The sequence below is a fragment of the Fundulus heteroclitus genome, chromosome 1 (genome assembly GCF_011125445.2).
Source record: "Fundulus heteroclitus isolate FHET01 chromosome 1, MU-UCD_Fhet_4.1, whole genome shotgun sequence".
NCBI classification, from domain to species: Eukaryota; Metazoa; Chordata; class Actinopteri; order Cyprinodontiformes; family Fundulidae; genus Fundulus; species Fundulus heteroclitus.
This window is the reverse complement of record NC_046361.1, coordinates 33530644-33554006: the sequence shown is the minus strand read 5'-3', so window position 1 is coordinate 33554006 and position 23363 is coordinate 33530644. Positions and strand designations below refer to the sequence as shown.

The following is a 23363-nucleotide window of genomic DNA, read 5'->3' as shown; positions in this document are numbered from 1 at the left end:
TTGTGATGTCTCACTCTGATTAAATATGAACCCAAAACTTTTCTAACTGTTTTTGCCTTGGATTTCCTCTGACTAAGAATTATTATCTTATTTATGTAATGTATTCACGACATGAATTCCTTGCTGTCTTAACAAAAGGCAGAACAACTATAATGTTACTTTCTATAATTATTACAGGCTCTGCTGAGATGTCAAATTCTGGAGAATGCTTAGACACCCTGACACACAAACATGGATTAACTTCATTTCATGTGCGCTCGTGAACTTGTTTTAGTTGATTTAGTTTTCTTGATGTACTGTAGAGCGTGATGAGGTCTTTTGTGGTATTGTGTGCACTGGATTGAGGGGACAGTTGGTGTTGTCTGTCAAACCCAATCTTCTTAAGCTGCAAATTCAGTAAAGTTACCATATATATATATATATATATATATATATATATATATATATATATATATATATATATAACGGTTGCAGTTACAGCTCAAACGTAACAACACTTCTAAATCTGAGTCTGACGCACAATTTCAAATAAAAACACGAAGCAGTTTGATTTTTGTCCGATGACGAGCGAGCGAGCGAGAGAGAGAGAGAGAGATAACTGGTAAAGCAGCACATAGTAACAATAAGTCTAGCACGCCATAAAGATGTTATTAATCAGGGAAATCTTTCTGATTGTTTCACAGCGGTTACCTGCAGCGGGTAAACACGCCCACGACAACACACTTAGGCTCCCCGCAGCCCGTTTCTATCGGAATATGCGCCAAAACTGCCTCTTTAAAATGAACTGCACGGTTCAGTCTGCGCCTGTCTGAATTGCAATGTGAAGTTTTACACATCTATGCGTGAGCATAATCAAAAATTCCCCCCAGGAGCAGCGTTTTTTTTTTCCCCAGGACCCGCGGTAACGACAGCGGTGTTCTTACGATGGAGTATTAGGGCCACACATGAAGAGAAAAAATAATTTTGCCATGACGAGATTAAACTAGTGCAGATCAGTTGATGCAGCGATGCATTTGGCCACCGGAGGCAGCGGCGACCCACCAGTTTAAAATCTATGTATTGACATCTTAAAAATGGTCTTATAGCTTAAAAGATCATCCTGTTTTGGTTGGTTTTGTAGCCGAATAGAAGAGATGTTCTCAAAGCATTAAATAAGCCTTTTGACTTTTAAAAATGTTGTCCTTTTAAGGTAATTTTAAGTTACTTTTTATTAAATTTATCAATATCCTATGGAAGTCTGGACATATGGCAGCGGCGTTTCAGGTGACTTTGCCACGCCACTACGCCGCCCTGCTCCATCGAATCCAGTTGATTTTGTAGCCGAATAGAAGAGATGTTCTCAAAGCATCAAATAAGCCTTTTGACTTTTAAAAATGTTGTCCTTTTAAGGTAATTTTAAGTTACTTTTTAATAAATTTGTCAATACCCTATGGAAGTCTGGACATATGGCAGCGGCGTTTCAGGTGACTTCGCCACGCCACCATGCCGCACTGCTACATGGAATCCAGTTGGGCCTGGAATCCACAACACAGCAACATGTCTGTGGACACAGTTTCATGTTGATTAGCTCAGAGGGGTAACATAGCGACTGCTAACAATAAAACATGACACTTCCTGTTGTCAGGGGGCGTGGCCTAAGTGATGTCATCATTTGACCATTGGATATTGTAGAAGACCCGATGATGATCAATCACAGAAAGTTTGGTGCCTCTGTGTGTTTCTGTGTAGGAGATATAATAGTTTTTCCTGTTGTCAGGGGGCGTGGCCTAAGTGATGTCATCATTTGACCATTGGATATTGTAAAAGACCCGATGATGATCAATTACAGAAAGTTTGGTGCCTCTGTGTGTTTCTGTGTAGGAGATATAACAGTTTTCTGTTTTGTGGCGAGTAGGTGAACTTTGACCCCTGCTAACGCCCCTTCAACATGCTCAAAAACTCACCGTTTTGATAACTTTTAATTGGCCATGCCTTATGATCAGACTGACCGAGTTTCAAGCCGCTCGCTCGAAATCCCTAGGACGAGTTCGATCAAATACCAATGCTGTAAACGTCAAAAATGAGGTAAAATTACGACCTTCAATCTAAAATGGCCGACTTCCTGTGATATTTGCACTATGATGTTTATTGTAAATTCTGAGCGTCTTGCTTAGATCTACAACTGTACAAAATTTCATTAATCTACGATGAAGTAAGTGAATAGCAAAGGGTCCTTTGAAAATTTCTAGGTGGCGCCGTTGAGGCATTTTTCTTTAGATTTTTGTGACGACCTTAAAATACAAAATTTTTAAACAGTCACCATGCATCTGCAAAGTTTGGTGAGTTTTTGAATATGATAAAGCCCCCAAAAAGGCCCCTCTTTAGGGGGGCAGAATAAAAATAATAATAATTAAAACCGCAAGCGGTGATGAGCGGCCCTCGCAGCAAAGCGCCGCTCTGGCCTATTGGCCACCGCTGGGATTTGCGCACCGCCGGCCGCCCGCCACCGCAGATGCTGTCACGCATTTTGCCCGCCCGTCTACCATGCAATACACACGTACGCGTTGGGCAGCGCTCCCCCACGACTCACAAAAAATCTGGTGCAGATCGCTCAATGCAGCGAGGAGATACAGCCGTTGAATAATGATAATGCATTTGGCCATCGGACCGGACTAAATCGTTCGGCGGGCCGATTGGCCACCGCCGAACGATTAAATATGAACCCAAAACGTTTCTAACTGTTTTTAGCATGGATTTCCTCTCACTAATAATTAATTTATATCTTATTTGTGTAATGTATTCACGACATGAATTCCTTGCTGTCTTAACAAAAGGCAGAACAACTATAACGTTACTTTCTATAATTATTACAGGTTCTGCTGAGATGTCATATTCTGGAGAGTGCTTAGACACCCTGACACACAAATATGTATTAACTTCATTTCATGTGCACTCGTGAACTTGTTTTAGTTGATTTAGTTTTCTTGATGTACTGTAGAGCGTGATGAGGTCTGTTGTGGTATTGTGTGCACTGGATTGAGGGGACAGTTGGTGTTGTCTGTCAAACCCAATCTTCTTAAGCTGCAAATTCAGTAAAGTTACAAGTTTTCTTGCAACCTCTCATATGGAACTAGTCTAAAAAATAAATAAACTGATAATTATAAGATCAGTTTGTACATCCACAACAACTCTAGAACCAAAGTCGTATTCAGCTGGAACTTATCCTGACAAAATGTCCCAATTCAGCCAAATAAACTCCAAAAGCTTAGAGGAGATCATTCAGCAGCTAAGTTCCTCCTCATGCTGTCTTGATGCTCTACCCACAGTTTTCCTTAAGAATGTTTTGCCTCTCATAGCGTCTGATTTGACTCAGATAATAAACACGTCCCTTCTGTCAGGTGTTTCCCCCCAGTCCCTAAAAACAGCAATTATCAAACCACTGTTAAAAAAGAACAATTTAGACAAACTACTACTCCAGAACTACAGGCCCATCTCAAACCTCCCCTTTATCAGTAAGATTATTGAAAAAGCTGTGTTTCAACAATTAAACACCTTCTTAACAACGACCAGCCGCTTTGACGTTTTCCAGTCTGGCTTCCGTGCTCACCACAGTACAGAGACCGCCCTTATCAAGGTGTTTAATGACATCCATATAAATACAGACTGCGGAAAAACCACCATGCTGGTTCTGTTGGACCTCAGTGCAGCATTTGATACTGTTGATCACTCCATTCTGTTAGAGCGCCTGGAGAACTGGGTCGGCCTCTGTGGTACAGCTCTCCACTGGTTTAAATCCTACTTAAAGGACAGGGACTTTTTTGTATCAGTAGGTAACTTTACATCGAAGATTACAAAAATCACATGTGGGGTTCCCCAAGAGTCCATCCTGGGTCCCCTCCTATTCAATATCTACATGCTCCTCTAGCTCAGATCATAAGAAACAACATCAGCTACCATAACTATGCAGACGACACACAGCTCTACATCACCATGTCACCAGGTGACTATGAACCAGTTCAAGCACTGAGTAAATGCCTAGAAGAAATCAATACGTAGATGTGCCAAAATTTTCTTCAGTTGAATAAAAACAAAACAGAAGTAATAATTTTTGGACCAATAGAGGAGAGATCAAAGGTTAGCACACAGCTTCAGTCGCTTCAGCTAGGAACCACTGATCAGGCCCGAAATCTTGGAGTAGTAATGGTCTCAGACCTGAACCTCCAAAAGCATCTAAAGACAATTACAAGGTCGGCTTTCTATCACCTGAAAAACATTTCCAGGATTAAAGGACTAATGTCTCAGCAGGATCTGGAAAAACTAATCCATGCGTTTATATTTAGTAGAATTGATTACTGCAACAGTGTTTTCACAGGTCTGCCTAAAAAGTGGATCAGACAGCTGCAGCTGATCCAGAACGCTGCTGCCCGCGTCCTCACTAAGACTAAGAAAGTAGAGCACATCAGCCCAGTTCGAAAGTCCTTCCATGGCTCCCTGTATATCAGAGAATAGACTTTAAAAACTTCTGTTCGTCTATAAATCCCTGAATGGCTTAGCACCTAAATACATCAGACTTGTTATCAGTGTATTAACCATCCAGACCATTAAGGTCTTCTGGCTCTAGCCTACTCTGCATACCTAGAACCAGAACTAAACAAGGAGAAGCAGCATTTAGTTCCTATGCTCCACTGATCTGGAACAAACTTCCAGAAAATTGTAAAGGTGCGGAAAGCCTGAGTTCCTTTAAATCAAGATTAAAAACACATTTGTTTAGGATTGCCTTCAACTGTTCTAGTTAACTGAATCACCACTTTTTTGTTCGTTTTTCTATCTACATTTTATTCCTACTTGCTTTTATTCTGTTTTATTTTGCTATATTTTAATCATGTAAAGCACTTTGCATTGTCTTTGTACTGAATTGTGCTATATAAATAAATTTGCCTTACCTTGCCTAACTGAACAAGACAACTTGGTTTGTGGTTTATTTGTGGTCTCTTGCTGCCACCTGGTGGACAGGTTTGAGCAAATAATGCTGTCAAAAGATTAAAAATATATGGTTTGATGTGACTTCCCCACGCCACCACGCCGCCCTGCTCCATGGAATCCACTTGGGGCTGGAATCCACAACACACCAATATGTCTTCTGTCTCTTGACACAGTTTCATGTTGATTAGCTCAGAGGGGTAACATAGCGACCGCTTACAACAAAACATGACACTTCCTGTTGTCAGGGAGCGTGGCCTAAGCAATGTCATCATTTGACCATTGGATATTAAAGAAGACCTAGTGGTGATCAACTACTGAAAGTTTGGTGGCTCTGTGAGTTTTTGTGTATGAAATATAACAGTTTTGTGTTTCATGGCGAGTAGGTGAACTTTGACCCCTGCCAACGCCCCTTCAGCATGCTCAAAAACTCACCGTTTTGATAACTTTTAATTGGCCATGCCTTATGATCAGACTGACCGAGTTTCAAGCCGCTCGCTCAAAATCCCTAGGAGGAGTTCGATCAAATACCAATGCTGTAAACGTCAAAAATCGGGTCAAAATCAGACCTTCAATCTAAAATGGCCAACTTCCTGTGATATTTGCACTATGACATTAATTGTAAATTCTGAGCGTCTTGGTGAGCTCTAACACTGTACCAAATCTCATGTCTCTACGACGAAGTAAGTGAATAGCAAAGGGTCCTTTGAAAATTGCTAGGTGGCGCCGTTGAGGCATTTTTCTTTAGATTTTTGTGACGACCTTAAAATACAAAATTTTTAAGCAGTCCCCATGCATCTGCAAAGTTTGGTGAGTTTTTGAATATGATAAAGCCCCCAAAAAGGCCCCTCTTTAGGGGGGCAGAATAATAATAATAATAATTAACACTACAGATACAATAGGCCTTCGCAGCGCTTCGCTGCTCGGGCCTAATTAAAACCGCAAGCGGTGATGAGCGGCCCTCGCAGCAAAGCGCCGCTCCGGCCTTGGCCACCGCTGGGATTTGCGCACCGCCGGCCGCCCGCCACCGCAGATGCTGTCACGCATTTTGCCCGCCCGTCCACTGGGCGATTTACACAAACGTGTTCGGCAGCGCTCCCCCACGACTCACAAAAAATCTGGTGCAGATTCACCACAACGGACCGGTATAGCGCCCGCTTCACAGCAGACGCCGCACCAATCCGCCTGTCGATCTCCCGCTCCATCTTCCCCTCATTCGTGAACAAGACCCCAAGATACTTGAACTTCTCCACTAGAAGCTGGACTTTCCTTTTTTAAAAAGCTTATAGTTAGAGTGGCTCATGTTACCCTGAGCTACCTCTATAGTTATGCTGCTATAGGTTTAGGCTACTGCAGGACATCAGGGTCTATTGTTCTTCAATTTTGAATGACTGTTGTAATTTCAGCTTTTAACTTTTTGATTTTTCTTTTTTCTTCATAGTAGGCACACCTGGTCTGGCGTTCTGTTAGCTGTGGCTTCATCCAGGGAAGACAGATCACCCGCTACTACCATCTAATGTAGAACTTCTGTGCTTTTTTTGTCTCTCTTGTTGTGTCTCTGCTCTGTCTTCTGTAACCCCCAGTCTGTCGAGGCAGATGACCGTTCATACTGAGCCCGGTTCTGCTGGAGGTTTTTCCTTCCCGTTAATGGGGAGTTTTTTTTCCTGCTGTCGCTTCATGCTTGCTCAGTAGGTAGGATTGCTGCAAAGCCATGGACAATGCAGACGACTCTCCCTGTGGCTCTACGCTTCTTCAAGAGAGAATGCTACTTGTCAAGACTTTGATGCAATGAACTGGTTCCCTTATATAGGAATTTTTTTGACCAATGTGTATAATCTGACCCAATCTGTATAATCTGATTGATTTTGACTTTGTAAAGTGCCTTGAGATGATATATTTCATGAATTGGCGCTATATAAATAACATTGAATTGCATCATCTCTTCAGACCAAATAAACTATCACATTTTTTGAGACAGTTATCTCATTTTAAAGATATAATCATCTAACAGTATTACTCTTAGCAAGTTAAAGCTCCATAATAATTTTAGACCAGGTTTTAGTTCCACTCTTTTATTATGCACATCTAGGCTACCTATAAATATAAAGTATGGCATGCCAAAAAACATTTTCAACAAAAGGCAATTTTAGTAATGGCCTTGCGATTTTATATCTAAGCATTAAAAATGATAATATTTCACCAATTTTCACAGCAAGATGGAAATAACGACTATCCAACATTTTAAGATTTTGTAAAAACTTTTTTCCTTTTTTACCTACCTTTTGAAATTAATACTTGTTTCTACTTCTCCAAAATTAAACTTCAAGAAAACTATTGTGCTGTCCTGGGGCCATATGCAGCTAGACAGCTAGGACAAAAGTTCCCCACAAAAGCTTCCTTTTCTTGCATTCTCTGAATAACCTTTGTTCCCAAATCTGGCTTTAAACATTCTTTTTGTAAAAAGACGAATATTTTTCCAAGGCAGAAGCGTGTAGAACAAATTCAACTTCAACATTAGCAGTTTCCCTAGCTTCATCGCTGAAAAGCAGCTTTTAACCGGAGCAAAATACGTCAAAGATCTTTTTTTAAGGTGAGAGCACTCACTATCTCACGTAATTCACATAGAGATCTAACAAAGTTGTGATGTCTCACTCTGATTAAATATGAACCCAAAACTTTTCTAACTGTTTTTGCCTTGGATTTCCTCTGACTAAGAATTTTTATCTTATTTATGTAATGTATTCACGACATGAATTCCTTGCTGTCTTAACAAAAGGCAGAACAACTATAATGTTACTTTCTATAATTATTACAGGCTCTGCTGAGATGTCAAATTCTGGAGAATGCTTAGACACCCTGACACACAAATATGGATTAACTTCATTTCATGTGCGCTCGTGAACTTGTTTTAGTTGATTTAGTTTTCTTGATGTACTGTAGAGCGTGATGAGGTCTGTTGTGGTATTGTGTGCACTGGATTGAGGGGACAGTTGGTGTTGTCTGTCAAACCCAATCTTCTTAAGCTGCAAATTCAGTAAAGTTACCATATATATATATATATATATATATATATATATATATATATATATATATATATATATATATATATATATATATATATAAAACGGTTGCAGTTACAGCTCAAACGTAACAACACTTCTAAATCTGAGTCTGACGCACAATTTCAAATAAAAACACGAAGCAGTTTGATTTTTGTCCGATGACGAGCGAGCGAGCGAGAGAGAGAGAGAGATAACTGGTAAAGCAGCACATAGTAACAATAAGTCTAGCACGCCATAAAGATGTTATTAATCAGGGAAATCTTTCTGATTGTTTCACAGCGGTTACCTGCAGCGGGTAAACACGCCCACGACAACACACTTAGGCTCCCCGCAGCCCGTTTCTATCGGAATATGCGCCAAAACTGCCTCTTTAAAATGAACTGCACGGTGCAGTCTGCGCCTGTCTGAATTGCAATGTGAAGTTTTACACATCTATGCGTGAGCATAATCAAAAATTCCCCCCAGGAGCAGCGTTTTTTTTTTTCCCAGGACCCGCGGTAACGACAGCGGTGTTCTTACGATGGAGTATTAGGGCCACACATGAAGAGAAAAAATAATTTTGCCATGACGAGATTAAACTGGTGCAGATCAGTTGATGCAGCGATGCATTTGGCCACCGGAGGCAGTGGCGACCCACCAGCTTAAAATCTATGTATTGACATCTTAAAAATGGTGTTATAGCTTAAAAGATCATCCTGTTTTGGTTGGTTTTGTAGCCGAATAGAAGAGATGTTCTCAAAGCATTAAATAAGCCTTTTGACTTTTAAAAATGTTGTCCTTTTAAGGTAATTTTAAGTTACTTTTTATTAAATTTATCAATATCCTATGGAAGTCTGGACATATGGCAGTGGTGTTTCAGGTGACTTTGCCACGCCACCACGCCGCCCTGCTCCATCGAATCCAGTTGATTTTGTAGCCGAATAGAAGAGATGTTCTCAAAGCATTAAATAAGCCTTTTGACTTTTAAAAATGTTGTCTTTTTAAGGTAATTTTAAGTTAGTTTTTATTAAATTTGTCAATATCCTATGGAAGTCTGGACATATGGCAGCGGCGTTTCAGGTGACTTCGCCACGCCACCATGCCGCACTGCTACATGGAATCCAGTTGGGCCTGGAATCAACAACACAGCAACATGTCTTCTGTCTGTGGACACAGTTTCATGTTGATTAGCTCAGAGGGGTAACATAGCGACTGCTAACAATAAAACATGACACTTCCTGTTGTCAGGGGGCGTGGCCTAAGTGATGTCATCATTTGACCATTGGATATTGTAGAAGACCCGATGATGATCAATCACAGAAAGTTTGGTGCCTCTGTGTGTTTCTGTGTAGGAGATGTAGCAGTTTTTCCTGTTGTCAGGGGGCGTGGCCTAAGTGATGTCATCATTTGACCATTGGATATTGTAGAAGACCCGATGATGATCAATCACAGAAAGTTTGGTGCCTCTGTGTGTTTCTGTGTAGGACATATAACAGTTTTTCCTGTTGTCAGGGGGCGTGGCCTAAGTGATGTCATCATTTGACTATTGGATATTGTAGAAGACCTAATGATGATCAATCACAGAAAGTTTGGTGCCTCTGTGTGTTTCTGTGTAGGAGATATAACAGTTTTTCCTATTGTCAGGGGGCGTGGCCTAAGTGATGTCATCATTTGACCATTGGATATTGTAGAAGACCCGATGATGATCAATCACAGAAAGTTTGGTGCCTCTGTGTGTTTCTGTGTAGGAGATATAGCAGTTTTTCCCATTGTCAGGGGGCGTGGCCTAAGTGATGTCATCATTTGACCATTGGATATTGTAGAAGACCCGATGATGATCAATCACAGAAAGTTTGGTGCCTCTGTGTGTTTCTGTGTAGGAGATATAACAGTTTTTCCTGTTGTCAGGGGGCGTGGCCTAAGTGATGTCATCATTTGACCATTGGATATTGTAGAAGACCCGATGATGATCAATTACAGAAAGTTTGGTGCCTCTGTGTGTTTCTGTGTAGGAGATATAACAGTTTTATGTTTTGTGGCGAGTAGGTGAACTTTGACCCCTGCTAACGCCCCTTCAACATGCTCAAAAACTCACTGTTTTGATAACTTTTAATTGGCCATGCCTTATGATCAGACTGACCGAGTTTCAAGCCGCTCGCTCGAAATCCCTAGGACGAGTTCGATCAAATACCAATGCTGTAAACGTCAAAAATGAGGTAAAATTACGACCTTCAATCTAAAATGGCCGACTTCCTGTGATATTTGCACTATGACGTTAATTGTAAATTCTGAGCGTCTTGCTTAGATCTACAACTGTACAAAATTTCATTAATTTACGATGAAGTAAGTGAATAGCAAAGGGTCCTTTGAAAATTTCTAGGTGGCGCCGTTGAGGCATTTTTCTTTAGATTTTTGTGACGACCTTAAAATACAAAATTTTTAAACAGTCACCATGCATCTGCAAAGTTTGGTGAGTTTTTGAATATGATAAAGCCCCCAAAAAGGCCCCTCTTTAGGGGGGCAGAATAAAAATAATAATAATTAAAACCGCAAGCGGTGATGATCGGCCCTCGCAGCCAAGCGCTGCTCTGGCCTATGGGCCACCGCTAGGGTACGCGCACCTCCCGCCGCCAGCCACCGCAGAAGCTGTCATGCATTTTCCTCACCCATCTACCATGCAAAACACACGTATGCGTTGGGCAGCGCTCCCCCACGACTCACAAAAAATATGGTGCAGATCGGTCGATGCACCGAGGAGACACAGCCGTTGAATAATGAAAATGCATTTGGCCACCGGGCCGGACTAAATAGTTTGGTGGGCCAGATCCGGCCCGCAGGCCGTACATTTGACACCCCTGGTTTAAACACTAGAATACAAATTTAATCAAAGGTATCTTACTAGCTGTTAATCCAGCTTCATGTGAAAAGTTAACAAAACCTTTTTAGTTATTTAAAGTTAATTATTTCATGTGTTTAAGGGTTTCATTTCTTGCATTAAGACAGCTTTTATGAAAGTTTGACAGTTAAATTGGTGGATACACACCCAAAAGTAGAAATGTAAAAGTAACACTTTAGCAATTGGAATATTGCTAAAGTAACACGTTAGCAATATTCCACATGTGTATGTTGTGTACAAACTTTAGTAATTTCTAACAGACCACTTCACTCTCAGAAAGCAGGTCTGCTGGTGGTTCCTAAAGTCTGTAAAACCAGAATGGTAGGCAGATCCTTTAGCTATCATGCTCCTCTCCAGTGGAACCAACTCCCAGTTTTGGTCCGTGACGCAGACACCCTGTCTACTTTTAAGACTAATCCTAAAACTTTCCTTTTTCCATCCATCCATCGTCTTCCGCTTATCCGGGGTCAGGTCGCGGGTGTAGCAGCTTCAAGAGGGAGGCCCAGACCTTCCTCTCCCCAGCCACTTGGGCCACTTCCTCCGGGGGAATCCCAAAGCATTCCCAGGCCAGCAGAGTCTCTCCAGCGTGTCCTGGGTCTTCCCCTGGGCCTCCTCCCGGTGGGACGTGCCCAGAACACCTCACCAGGGATGCGTCCAGGAGGCATCCTAACCAGATGCCCGAGCCACCTAAACTGGCTCCTCTCAATGTGAAGGAGCAGCGGCTGTACTCTGAGTCCAAAGCTCGTGACCATCGATGAGGGTACAAACATAGATCGACTGGTAAATCGAGAGCTTGGCCTTTTGGCTCAGCTCTCTCTTCACCACAACGGATCGGTACAGCGCCCGCTTCACAGCAGACGTCACACCAATCCGCCTGTCGATCTCCCGCTCCATCTTCTCCTCATTCGTGAACAAGACCCCAAGATACTTGGACTCCTCCACTAGAAGCTGGCTCTTGGGACTTTCCTTTTTGACAAAGCTTATAGTTAGAGTGGTTCATGTTACCTTGAGCTACCTCTATAGTTATGCTGCTATAGGCTTAGGCTGCTGGAGGACATCAGGGTCTATTGTTCTTCAATTTTGCATGACTGTTGTCATTTCAACTTTTAATTTTTTGTTTTTTCTATTTTTTCTTCATAGTAGGTACACCTGGTCTGGCGTTCTGTTAGCTGTGACATCATTCAGGGAAGACAGATCACCTGTTATTACCATTTAATATAAAACAGATTACTGGATCAATGTGTGCTTCTGTGCTTTTTTGTCTGTCTTGTTGTGTCTCTTCTCTCCCTTTTGTAACCCCCAGTCGGTCAAGGCAGATTATGGTGGTGGTGGTGGTGGTTGTCATCAGTGACGTGCGGTAGGGTTCATAGCTGGTGAGGTACTGACGTCATCAGAGTCAGATTTACAAATATATACACTCTACAGAGTAGACTCGTTGCAAAGTGCTGAAGGAGACTGATTGAGCCAAATTAATTCACCAAAAGACATGGAAAAATATTGATTATTTGATGAAAAAATAAAAATAAATTATTTGTCATTTGACTGTAACAGTTTATGAGTTATGATGGATTTCTGCATTTGTAACACATTCTAAAACTATAACCCACATTACGCACATTTTATCACAAAAACAAAACATGAATAAGTATCGCTGTCTTACCTCTACTTATAATTTAAGTCCCTGCGGCGCTCTTTCTGAACAAAAATATAATAATTTTCCGGTAAAAGTTCTCTTTATCTTTTTCAGTTTTAAAAGTCTCTCAGTCTCAGTGGAGCTCACTGCCAGGGAGGAAAGCCTTCCCTTATCAGTCCTGTTCCAGCTCTATGTTTAGAGTCTTTTTAGTGCTTTACTTGTTTAGCAAAACTCGCTAATAATACATCCATAACTTGTTTTGACTCTACTATTTGGGGATCACGAGCGGTGCACCTTGAGCGCCCCATGCCTAGCGGCCAAGGAACTGCCGACCTCACCTACAACCAGTTCTTTGCTGTTTATGATCAGCCAGCACCACGAAAACATGTTATCTGCACACAGTTTGATGACCAAAACACAATTCGTAATCCACATATATTAAATTGTGGAAAATCTGTTCATAACTGTTTGAACAATTGAATTTATGATCTAGAGACAGGAAGATGCATTCACAGAATGGAAGTCAGCGCAGTTAACATGGGATTGCACAATCCCAGGGGAGGCCAAGCTTGCTGCGGCCTCACCAGCTTCGCTATGAAGCGCCACCAAGGATTTACATGAAAAATAGCAAAAAGTCTGCGATTTTAAAGAAAATATGATCAAAAATTAGGAAATTAGATAAATAAAATACTTATTACAAATGACTGAGTAAATCAAAATTTATATTATGTTATTATATATTTTCTTTCTTTCCATGATAAGTGAGGCCTTTCTCTGGTTCATTTTGTCATTGGCATCCTTTTTTACACAGTGAGTGCACATTAGTCCAATGTTACCCTACAGTATCTGGAAGACTAAATAGATCTGATGAGCAACTTACAATAACTTCTTATAATGATGTAACGTGATAATATGTGTGATTGACCCTGACACCTCTCTTTCTCTCTCTCTCTCTCTGATCTAAGAATAGTTGCTGTGCTGTGATGGAGTTTACATTTTACCGTGTTAATAAATTAAGATTTTAGAAGTATTTTAAGTGTCCACTCTCACTAATTTCCATTAACCTGACCTCAAGGTATTGTACAGTTGGTATACACATTCAGTACACAACAAAATGTGGTGGGCCAGTCTAATCCAAAATGCCAGGGCCGATTTTTTTGTCCCAGTACACCCCTGATGACATGTTTCATGATTTGGCGCTATATAAATAAAAACTGAAATGTATTGAACAAGAGTAAGTTTGTCAGTTTTCAAGCAGGATTTGTATATCTGTTCAACTTAAATATATAAGGAAACCAAAGAGTTAAGATCAGTTACTTACCAAGAGAAATTCCTTTGGGGTTTATTTGTGGTCTCTTGCTGCCCCCTGCTGGACAAGTTTGATCAAATATGATCAAACTTGATGATGATGGTATTTGATACCATGTCAACATGGTGTCAAAATTCAGATTTCATTCTAAAATGGCTTACTTCCTGTGATACTTGCACTATAACATTAATTGTAAATTCTGAGCGTCTTGCTGAGATCTACAACTGTACAAAATTTCATTACTCTACGATGAACTAAGTGAATAGCAAAGGGTCCTTTGAAAATTGCTTGGTGGCGCTATGGAGAAACTAAGTCCTGCTCACAAAAGTTTGTTATGGATTCCTGTTGGGGGGTGGATAAGGATGCATCCAAATGAGTTTTAAGCAGCTTGGCCCAAAACTGTGGAATTCAGAGCCAAACGTATGACAGCAGCGTTTGAGGTGAATATGCCACGCCGCCACGCCCCCCTGCTCCATCGAATCCAGTTGGGCCTGAAATCCACAACACATCAACATGTGTTCTGTCTGTGGACACAGTTTCATGTTGATTAGCTTAAAGGGGTAACATAGCGACCGCTTACAACAAAACATGACACTTCCTGTTGTCAGGGGGCGTGGCCTAAGCAAGGTCATCATTTGACCATTGGATATTGTAGAAGACCCGATGATGATCAATCACAGAAAGTTTGGTGCCTCTGTGTGTTTCTGTGTAGGAGATATAACAGTTTTATGTTTTGTGGCGAGTAGGTGAACTTTGACCCCTGCTAACGCCCCTTCAACATGCTCAAAAACTCACCGTTTTGATAACTTTTAATTGGCCATGCCTTATGATCAGACTGACCGAGTTTCAAGCCGCTCGCTCGAAATCCCTAGGAGGAGTTCGATCAAGTACCAATGCTGTAAACGTCAAAATTGAGGTCAAAATCAGACCTTCAATCTAAAATGGCCGACTTCCTGTGATATTTTCACTATGACATTAATTGTAAATTCTGAGGGTCTTGGTGAGCTCTACCACTGTACCAAATTTCATGTCTCTACGATGAAGTAAGTGAATAGCAAAGGGTCTTTTGAAAATTGCTAGGTGGCGCCGTTGAGGCATTTTTGTTTTGATTTTTGTGATGACCTTAAAATACAAAATTTTTAAACAGTCTTCTTGCATCCGCCAAGTTTGGTGAGTTTTTGAGTATCATAAAGCCCCCAAAAAGGCCCCTCTTTGGGGTGGCAGATTAATAATAATAATAATAATTAAACAACACAGATACAATAGGCCTTCGCAGCGCTTCGCTGCTCGGGCCTAATAATAATAATAATAAGAAACAACACAGAAACAATAGGCCTTCGCAGCGCTTCGCTGCTCGGGCCTAATAAACCGCAACCGACAATTCACCAAATTTACAACAGACTTAAAAAAAAAAGGGGCCAGACGTCTCTTATAATAAGCAGACTTTGGGTGTGTCCAAATTCAGGGGCTGTGTTCTTCGTACGCCGGTTACGTCACAGCGATGCGAAGAAGGCTGTTCACATTCGAAGGGTCCTTTAAATGCGGCCTTCTTTTCCCCAGATTTGAAGGATGGGTCCTTTGTGGCTAATTCTATCCCATGATCCATTGCGGTTTGAGGAGGACTGTTTGACCGGAAACGGCAATGGTGGAGAGGAGTGAAAAGCTGTGAATAAAGTTGGATATATTAGGCCTCCTGTGATATAAAATTATTTTTTTAAGCTTTTAGGCAAGACGTCAGGTGTGGAAGCCTGAGACATCTGCTCGGTGTATTGACATTTCGCTTTATTTTAAACGTGCTCAGACGCATTCGAACATCCACGCTCCTGCACTCCTGGCTCGCCTCGCCAGCTTGCAGCTGATTGGCCGGACGGTCGAGAATCGCCATGCCAACACAGAGCGCCTGTCTCCCGGGACATCGCCTTCAAACTACCGCTGGCTTTCTGCAATGAGTTAAAATCTGGAGTAATTCAGTCACACGATTTCTAATGTGAGCGTTTGGCAACTTTATTATTTATTTCTACACATAAAGTGTTATAGGCTTTGTTCAGAAATTTGGGTAAGGGAACCTATTACTAATAAACAAATGGCGTTTGTGATTAATTATATTTGGGTGTATATTGCATAGCTATATAATTCACTGTAAACTACAATTAGCTTATTGCTGAATGAGAGTAAAATTAAATAACAAAAAAAAAAAATTAAAATTTTAAATAAAACATCAGGATATGTAAAGGGGGAAATAAAACCCATGTAGATATTTAGTGGAGAGGGCGAGATGCAGCACCTGAATTTGAACACATGGTAATGCTGTTATCGATGCCGATGGCCTTACATTAGGCCGCCATAAAGCTTACCGCGAGAACGAGAACAGAGCTGCAAGACCGTCTCTGGGTCGCGTCACAAAAAGTTGCAAGAGTGGTTTTTCAGCCAGAGACAGTAGGGGGAGATGACAAACCCCTTAATTGTCTCATGAACACTTGGATTACCATCAGAAGAGGAAATATTAAGGTAAAATGTTGCTTAGTGGGGCTTTAAACTATCAACCTACTGTATATTATTACTGCTTCAATAGAGTGTAACTGCACCAACGAGCTCACACTCCTTGGAAATCACTTTCCCTGGACTTGGCATTTTTCTATTTCTGCTCGCCACTGTTACATGCCGAAGTAGTGGCAGCAGCGCATGACGAGTGCGAGAAAGATAAGCTATTTTTAAAGTAGATTGCAGAGCCAGATAGGTCTCCTGACACACTCTCAGCAAGTTTTTGGGCCTGTGAAATCACATTAGCAACTGAAAAGTTATGAGCAGAGATGAAAGTTAATAACAATTTTACACCAGCTTTTGTATGCATGGACACTACTTCGCAGGGTACCAGAAGCAATTAATGTGATCTGAAGCACATTGTTCCGCAGCCACACAAACTGAGACATTTATCCGCTTCTTTTTGTGCTTCACTGCTAGAACAAAGCAGGCTGTTCAGAAATAACTTGTAATGTAATTCTTATAGTGGACTTTATCATCAGCAAAACTGTGTCCAAGTTGTTGTTAGTGTTTGTTTATTTTTTTTTTTTTTGCACATATGGTGTGAGGACTTTATCTTGTAGGATACTCAAACAGGGCAAATGAGTCAGTCAAAGAGTGTCTTATGTTGATGAGCAAAGAGTCACTGGAGGTTTAACGGCTGAAAATCCTCTGGTTCGGCTCGACGTGAGCTTCATTCCCGCTGTTGGCATAGTGACATGCTGTATAGACAAGCCCAGATGCTCCGGCAGGATCCTCGTGACTGTAACATTGGAACAGCAGGACATTTGCAAGTCAACTAAAGCTCCGACTACCATCTGCTCTGCCGGAGATGGATACTGTGCTTTTTTTTTTTTTATTCCTGTACTGTCCTTGTCCGCTTTCCAGTTTTTCTGAAACCCTTTCCCTTCACTGAATCCTGTCAGGAGTCAAAAACTGTAGCCATCATCGTGTAGGATGTTTTTTTTTTTTTTTTTTAGAATTTCTTGCTGCTAGAGTGTAAATCCAAAGGGACGGGTGATGAAAATAGACGGGCTTGTTTATGGCGCTGTGGGACTGGAAAAAGAAAATGGGACACTGCGATTCCTCTTTGGACGAGACAATGAGTAGCTGGATTTTAAAACACAGGAACACTAGCATAAAAATGTAAATGCAACGTCATAAATTGTAACCACTAAAGAGCCAACCAGCTGTAGGCTGCTGACCTCAGCTTGATTTGTTATCGCTGAACCCAACATCTGATCTTTACCAATTTTGGCAATAATTCAATTGGAGGGAGAGCTTAAGGTGAGAAATTAGAAGCTATCTAAAAGAAAAAAAAGTATTTCTTTCAACCTCCTTCTGTAATGAAACACGCTTGATTTGAGTTTTATTTAGTTTTCAATAAAAAAAATATTTTTTAACAATAAGTTCAATATTTTATACAAAATATGTAATAGAAACATGGATCATCTCCGGGTTTAGTTAAGGATCTTAACTATGCAGGGAATACACAGATAAACTGCAGCTTTAATAGCCGAGCTAACTGTGCTAATCATAATGTATGATGCTAAAGCTTGCTTAATATGTGAACCCTATTATTATTACACCTGCTCTCTAACATCCAAGCAGCTTGACATCACCTCTGCTCCCAACATGAATTATTAATGACCAGTCATGGCAGAAAGGCTTAATTTTTTTTTTCTAATGCTGTTCTTTTATCTTCTTATGGTACAGAGAGAAATCAGAACCAAACAGGCTTTACGGAAAACTGTGATTGGCCACAAACGTCTGATCTGTGCATCCCTAGTTTCCCCTTGTGACAAAAACGTTATAAGGATAACTTGATGGGGGGGGGGGGGGGGTCTGCAACTTTTATCTGGCTTTCTTCATCACATCACAACAAATTTCAATCTATAAAGTGACAAGCACAGATTTGTCAGCTACATCTCTTCCTTTAAGCGAGACAGTGTTAGAGGCTACACGCGGGTGAAAAAGGGATGAAGATAATTGATAAGGTGAATTGAGGTCAGCAGTAAGAGGAAAATAATTGGGAATGGCTGCCTCATCTGTCTTCTTCCTCTACTGTTGGACACCGGCAGGCTGTTTTAAGGCAGCACCACTTCAGCCCCTCCGGCTGAATGCATTACAATGATCTACTGTGTGGCTACAGCCCACTCAATCAGGCAAAGGTCTCTGGCCGGTGTAGTAGTGAGATAAAGGAGGGAAGGAAAGAGTTGGTGTGGAGCTGTGAGCTGGAAAATGTGAGAGGATCAGAGTCAAAGGTCATCTGAATGCTAATATTTGATATTGTGTGACCTACAATGTTTTTGTAGTTGGTTATTCTTGCTCCCGGCCTATTTTACTGTTTAGCTTTTATTCAGCTGTATTTTTTAACGCCTATGTGCCAATTTAGCTATACACACAAAGCAAGCTGTTAATTATTTTTCCTAAAGTGTGTTCCCGTTTCAAAGTGATGAAACTACTGAGCTACGTCCATTCAGAATTAAAGGTTTTTACTCTGTGTCATCTAGATGCCAGGAAGACTATCCAAGCTTAATTTCAAGCACATTAGGAGCCATCTATTTCAATTTGTGTCAGTGGGAGAGGAACAGAAGAAGCACAAAGTTAGTAGAAGTTAAGCAAGTTGGAGAAATGAAGGTGAGTAGCGTATTTAGCTGTTGGTGGCTATTTAGCATTTGATAGCATTAGGCCATCATTTCACCAAAGAATAACTCATAATCAGTCTGGAGTGAGAATGCCATGAGCAAAAAAGCTGCAGTACAAAATGATAGTCCTTATAGAATCACTGTGATAATGAAAGAGTATACTAATCTTTTAAGACTGACAGGTGAGTTCACGACGGTATTTACACAAATAAACATGCATATTTACAGTACCGTGCAGAAGGATTCATCAGCCTCATACTTTTACCAATTTTGTCTGGTTACAACCACAAAATGCAATTTATATCAGGATTTTATGTAACAGACCCAAACTAAGTAGAGCAAAAAAAATTTTTAAAAAATTGACAATTATAGAACTAAAACAACACATGGTTTTCAAAATTTCAGTCATGGAAAAAGTAATTAAATTAAATAAGTAAATAAACTGGCAGGTTAAACCGCTTGGGATTTTTGAAAGATTAGAGCAGACATTGCTGTTAAGGTTGTTGGGGAGTGCCGCTTATTACAACACGCTGTCTTTAAACGAACATTTAATTAATTTTCTCATTAAACACTTTGAATCCGCCATGTTTGTGACTGCAGACAGAACAACTGAAACCTGACACAAGAAGAAGTGAAAATCCAATTAGCATGCTTTCCTTGCATTCTGTTGCACATAGAACATGCAAAAAAACTGGGAAAAAATAAAAACAAGCCAATTCCACTGCTGATATTTAAACCCAGTGGGCTTAAATATCATGGTGAGAAGAAAAGGCAAGATGGTGCGACATTGCCTCTACCAATACAGATACCCCCAATAAACCAGTGTTTTGATAATCGGTTTACTTTTATTTAATCTTAAACCACAAAGGAAGAAAAGATGTCTCTAAACAAGCAGTCCTTGAACACCAGATGTGGAAAACGTGTGCCACTTTTGCTGTTAAACATTAACTCTAGGCTCTGTCCACTTTGGTGGTACTAAGATTTGTCCCAGCGCATCCATGCTCTAAAATTCTCCAGGTGTACCAATGACGATGCTTAGTCTAAATATCTTATATGTGACAAATGACACAGATGAGATCCTTCTGGGTGAGCCAAATGTTTCATAGCTAAAAAATAAGCCTTTGGGCTTTAATCAACATCATGATAAATGTTTCAATTGTGAATCTGCTGACAGATGCAGAGCATATTACAAAGAAAATTGACTTTTCCCTCCCTCTGCTGGTTTCTTTGTGAGTCTGTGTAGGTGACACAAGGGAGAGAGAGAGAGAGCAGAGAAGCAATTTAGTGGGAGACAGGTGATCATTTGAAGGCTATGGCTGACAGACAGCAGCTCTTATTGCTATAGGCTGTTTTTTTGTCTTCCAACGGTCACCAAAACGAATGGTGAAGCAAAACTGGGTGGGACAGCGGAGGATTAGGTAACATTGACATTCCCATTTAAAAGTAATGTATTCTCTGTGCCTATGTAGACAATCAAAACAGTGAGGGTGACATAAGGCTGGATCTTGTAAAATATACTAATTTTGATGAGACAAAGCGACGCAGAAAGCAAGCTCTCCTGTTCAAGGCTTTTGGAAGCCGACGCAGCCCACAGTCCATCACCCACACAAGAGTCAAACCCAGCTTCACAAGACCTTCACACTTTACTTATCAAGTGTTGCTTTCTCCTCCTTAAAACATATAACAGAACAGACCTGTTTTTTTTTTTACACCCCAGAAGGATTTCACACATTGAAAACAACACTTTCCTCTGAAAAGAATCAGATTTTTATTCGAAGAAAAGGCTGATCGAGACAAACACTGACAATTGGTTTCAGACTGTTGATGTTTGGAGTTGGGATGTTGGAAATGCAGAAAATCGGGCGGAATGGGGGACAAAATGTGTGTTAAACAGATTTATGTGCGCAGATGTGCGTGCGTGTGTACTAACCTGCTCAGAAAGTCTATAAATGAACCATGAGCTTCAGTTTGCTTCATAAAAGAGGCTAATGAGCAAGACTGTTTTCAGTGCCTGCGTGTTGGTACGCTGCAACAAAACAGGTCAATATAAAAATATTTTTTTAATAATTGGGTATGTAAAGCTCACTGCATACCTGAGACCATGTTATTATCAGGACTGCTGGGGTGGACGCGCAATGAGTCAAAAACACATTTTAACCTACTGGTTAAAAGCCAACAGCAGTATTTGTATCCGATTTAAGGTTTGATCCTCCTCTCTCTGTGTTCTGCCCACCTTACCCCGAACCACAGTGAGAAGATCCCATCCTCTTAATTAAACAAGGGCCCCCAGGACTGGGGATCAAATGTAATTTGTAACGATTTCCTGCAGCTAAGACTTTGATTATACAAGCGCTCTTTATGCTGACCAAAGGCTTCTGATTGCAGTTAATCTTCCGTTGAAAGCTATTAAGAGTCTCCTTGCCCCCGATCATGGACACATCCAACCTTCTCCCACAGACCGACCTCACACCTACTGTCTGCATTCATGCAGCTTCTTCAGTGCAAAAGATACACTGTACTGTCTTAAAAGGCTATTCTGTTGCAGCAAAGTGTTGTTCTACAATTTTACATACTAAATCAGTGAATTTGAGGCTGCTTTGGATTTAGTCCGGTCTCTTATTTTATTAAACGTCAAGAAATCCGTGGTTTAATCAGTGAAGCACATAAACACTTTTTCAGAGAACTGGTTAATTTTAAAAAAAGGTACAAATTCGTTAACTCTACCAAAATGTTTCTCTGTGTAGAGTTCAATGTTCAGTCTGTTTCTGCATTGGGTTTTTTATAGCTAGTCTGGTTTCCTCTTAAAACCATTATCCATGCAGGTGGAAGAACAGAACATGGCTGCTTCCAAAGGGGACCTTATCTTTCATGTACCTAAGGTTATAGTCTTGCCCGTAGCAGTGAAAAATCCATTTAACCATGCATTTTATGTCCCTGCTTAATCCTTGTATGGTTGCACAGGGGGTGGTGCCTGTCTCCAGCTTTCATTGGGCAAAAGGGGAGATATAACTTGGAAATATCACCCGCTCATCACAACGCAAGAGGAACACAGTCCCCAGGGACTCTCCACTGAAAATGTGTTTAAACAGATATATATATATTTTCTCAGTTTGAATAAATGTCTGCATCCAAAAGGTCGGTGAAATTCCAATCAAAAACACTGGATTAATTGCACCGGCGGTAACACTGAAGACCCACTAGTTCAAAATTCAAAAGAAAATAATCTTGGCCTCTTTGTGGCACAATGTGGCCTTTCCTCTCAGTCATTAAAGAGGACATACCATGCAAAATTCACTCTTTTAGCCCTTAAATACTTTTATTGTGTATTTGGACTCTCAAGGACTGCAGAAGGTGAATGTAGTCTGTCCAGGTGCTGTGTAGATGTTTTTATATTCCATTTCTTTAAGCCGTAGAGTTTTCTCTATTCCCTATGACGGTTTTTGAACAATCACGTCATAGAATTTGGTGCAGAGCTGCCGAACAAATTCATGGACCTACGGCGTACCAAATTTGTGAATCCGTGTTGTCGGAAATAATAGTAACTGATTACTGAGTTACTAATTAAACAAATGGAGAAGTGGTTTGATCAAGTTACAGCCCTGTATTGATAAACAGAGCAAAGGAAGCCTGTAGCCTGTACCCTGCTCTCCCAGCTCTGTTCTGATTCTAACAGCACCTTTCACATTGCTTTAGCAGACTGCAGGTTTGAGCCGTGAACCAGTAACACACATATCCCAAACACTGATTGTCTCACACACACACACACACACACACACACAGATAATACACACAGCCTTGTGAAACAGGGGAAAGGGGAGCCAGGTAGCAAGCCCACTTATCTGAGGCTGACCCGGCCTTCTCCTTTCCCTCCCATCTGTAGGTGCAAGTAGGTTTAATGCTCAGAGTGGGTCAAAGGTGATAGGGCTGGCTTTAGAGGAAAAAAAGGCCTTTGCACCAGAATTTTCTCATCCAACAATCCGCTATTCTTATATTTTTCTTGCCGCGATTTTGTAGTCCAAGCTATAAGTCTAACTGTTCGGTTGTTGGGTGCCTACTACAAATATGGCTGAACAGGGTGGAGTGGAACGCTCTGTGACTTGGAGGGGTGCCACCTTAGCATTTAAAGAGTCAGCACCAGAACAAGTCGCTCTCAGACACACCTCAGAACAGGGGGACAAAAGAGGGACTGTGGGACAACAATAATGAGGAATTCAGACCAAAGTATCGCAGCTCCACTTTATATAGACCACAGTTGGATGATTTTAATGTAAAACGGATGGCATTAAAAAATCATAGTACGTCCCCTTTAACTTCATCACCTTACACTTTGATTTTAATTGAGCCTGAGTTGGGACAA

The 23363-nt window shown here is 40.9% G+C and overlaps 1 protein-coding gene across 2 annotated transcripts in view; it reads right to left on the bottom strand.

Moving 5' to 3' along the window:
- Nucleotides 1–23363, bottom strand: part of plxna2 (plexin A2) — a 278376-nt gene that overhangs the window by 53919 nt on the left and 201094 nt on the right. The gene's annotated exons all lie outside the window — the stretch shown is intronic.